The following is a 2537-nucleotide window of genomic DNA, read 5'->3' on the forward strand; positions in this document are numbered from 1 at the left end:
AAGTTATGCTGATCAGAAGACTGATGCAAGGACTTTTCTCACAATTATATGTCACAAACAAACCATTTGTTTGTTCTGAAAACTGTCCCCAAAATTGGTCAATCAGTTGCTATTTCCTTCTTCCTTTGATTGAATACAGATACTTGTGGGATTTAGGATACCTCTTTTTCTGATTTCAGGGAATTGTACCTGTTCATTTTCCCCCTCCAAACTAGGAAAGTTTCTAATATTTTCTCCAATTGAAAATCAGATTATATAATCTCATATCCTGATTTGTACCTTCATATTTTTTTGCTTTTAATGTAATAAAAATCTATCTCCCCTATTAATCAGGGTCCAGTGCCAAGCTGAGGAGGGCTGGTCCTGGTTTCTTATGCAACTGGCATATATATATGTATGTATGTATGTGTATATATATATATATATATAGCCTTTTGGAGGGCAATTGGGATTAAGTAACTTGCCCAAGGTTACACAGCTAGTTTTTTTGTGTCAAGTGTCTGAGGCCGGAACCGAACTCAGGTCCTCCCAACTCTGGGACCCAGAGCTTTATTCACTGCGCCACCTAGCCGCCCCCATATTTTTTTTTTTTTTGACTGGAATCAGAAGGCATTTATTCCTTATCAAAACAACTCAACTAAGTCAGGTCACGCTTTCCTTCTGTACAGATAAGTGTCAGGCAGACCCTTGACCAGGGTCCCTCAATGCCCCCGATGCATTGTACTGTTGGTAGTAGAGGCAAAAACATTCTATTGATGAGTTTTCTTTGGAGCAGAAATAGCTTAACTGTAACAGACACAAAAGGGTGGAAGGTCTCAGGACTGAGATGGCGAGAGGGTTCCTAGCCCAAGTGCTTTGACACCTTCCCCCACAGAAAATGGTAGCCAGAGGCCTTGTGGCTCCAGACCAGTACAATTATGCATGTGAACCGACAGTGCATCCTAACCTCTGAAGCAATAATTACACGCAAGAAATCCAAAGGACTTCAATGTCAAGTACAAATTAGATATTCAGTGTTTTCTTGATTGCAAAGATGATGTCCTTAACTTGAGGGATGCAGTTTTCTTCCAGAATCTTTGCATAAGGCATAGGAACATCAGCCCCTGTGACTCGGACAGCAGGCACATCAAGGAAGTTAAATGCAGGACCTTCCATGATCCTTGCACAGATCTCAGCTCCCACCCCAAACTGGGGCCAGCCTCCTTCAACAGTCACCAGGTGATTGGTCTTCATCACACCGAGCTCAATGGTCTCAATGTCCATTGGTCTAATGGTACGCAGGTTGATCACCTCACATTCTACTCCCTCTTTAGACAGTATAGCAGCTGCTTCCAAACAATGGCCAACAGGTCGTGAGTGGGAAACCAGTGTAATGTGGGTTCCTTCCCTTTCTAATTTAGCTTTTCCAATAGGAACCAGGAAATCTTTTGACTGAGTTTCCTCTGGAAATTCAAAAGGAACTCCATACATGAGTTCATTTTCCAGCACCACAACTGGATTATCATCCCGGATTGCTGATTTCATAAGTCCTTTTGAATCCTCTGCACTCCAAGGACTGACCACTTTTAATCCAGGACAGTGCCCATACCAAGCTGCAAAACACTGTGAATGTTGGGCAGCCACACCAGCGGAAGCACCATTAGGTCCCCTGAAGACAATGGGCACAGGCTGAAGTCCACCTGACATATAGTAAGTCTTGGCAGCTGAGTTTATAACCTGGTCGATTGCTTGTATAGAGAAATTGAAGGTCATAAATTCACAAATAGGCCTCAATCCAGCCATGGCTGCCCCAACAGCAATCCCGGCAAAGCCCATCTCTGAAATGGGGGTGTCGATTATTCTCTTGTCTCCGTACTTCTTCCACAGGCCTCTGCTGACCTTGTAGGCCCCATCGTACTGAGCAACTTCTTCTCCGAGCAAAAAGACCTTCTCATCCCGTTCCAATTCTTCATCCATCGCCTGATTCAAAGCATCTCTAACTGTCACCTGCAGCGCCGCCGAACAGTGGAAGCGCCTCCGCAGCAGCCGGTGAGCCCGCTTCGCACTAGCCCCGCCGCCATCTTGCCCGTGTCTTCTACTGGTGACCCCCATATATTTCTTGATATATTTATATGCTTGGAAGCTTGAACCTGTTTCCTCAGTCATTTTAATCAACCCATATGTCACAGTCTACATTGTGGCCACTATACCATGTGGCCTCTCTTGTGTGTGTATGTGTGTGTGTGTGTGTGTGTGTGTGTGTGTGTGTGTATGCTAACAGATCTTTGAATGTGACCTTTCTTTTTAAATTTAATTGATTTATTTTTAGTTTTCAACATTCATTTCTATAAGACTATGAGTTCTAAATTTTCTCTCTATGTCTCCCCTCTCCCGAACCCAAGATAGATTCAACATGTACATTCATATTAAACCTATTTTCACATTAGTCATATTATACAGAAGAATTAGAACCAATGGGAGAAACCTTGAGAGAGAAGAAACAACAACAAAAGAGAGAGAGAGAGAGAGAGAGAGAGAGAGAGAGAGAGAGAGAGAGA

General features: G+C 43.2%; 1 pseudogene; it reads right to left on the reverse strand.

Moving 5' to 3' along the window:
- Positions 1 to 580: 580 nt before the first annotated feature.
- LOC138151015 (pyruvate dehydrogenase E1 component subunit beta, mitochondrial pseudogene) lies at positions 581 to 2066 on the reverse strand (annotated as a pseudogene).
- Positions 2067 to 2537: the final 471 nt, after the last annotated feature.

This window comes from Petaurus breviceps, unplaced genomic scaffold (assembly GCF_028583685.1).
Source record: "Petaurus breviceps papuanus isolate PSGF00001 unplaced genomic scaffold, PetGlider_PUasm1.0 90895, whole genome shotgun sequence".
Taxonomy (NCBI): Eukaryota; Metazoa; Chordata; class Mammalia; order Diprotodontia; family Petauridae; genus Petaurus; species Petaurus breviceps.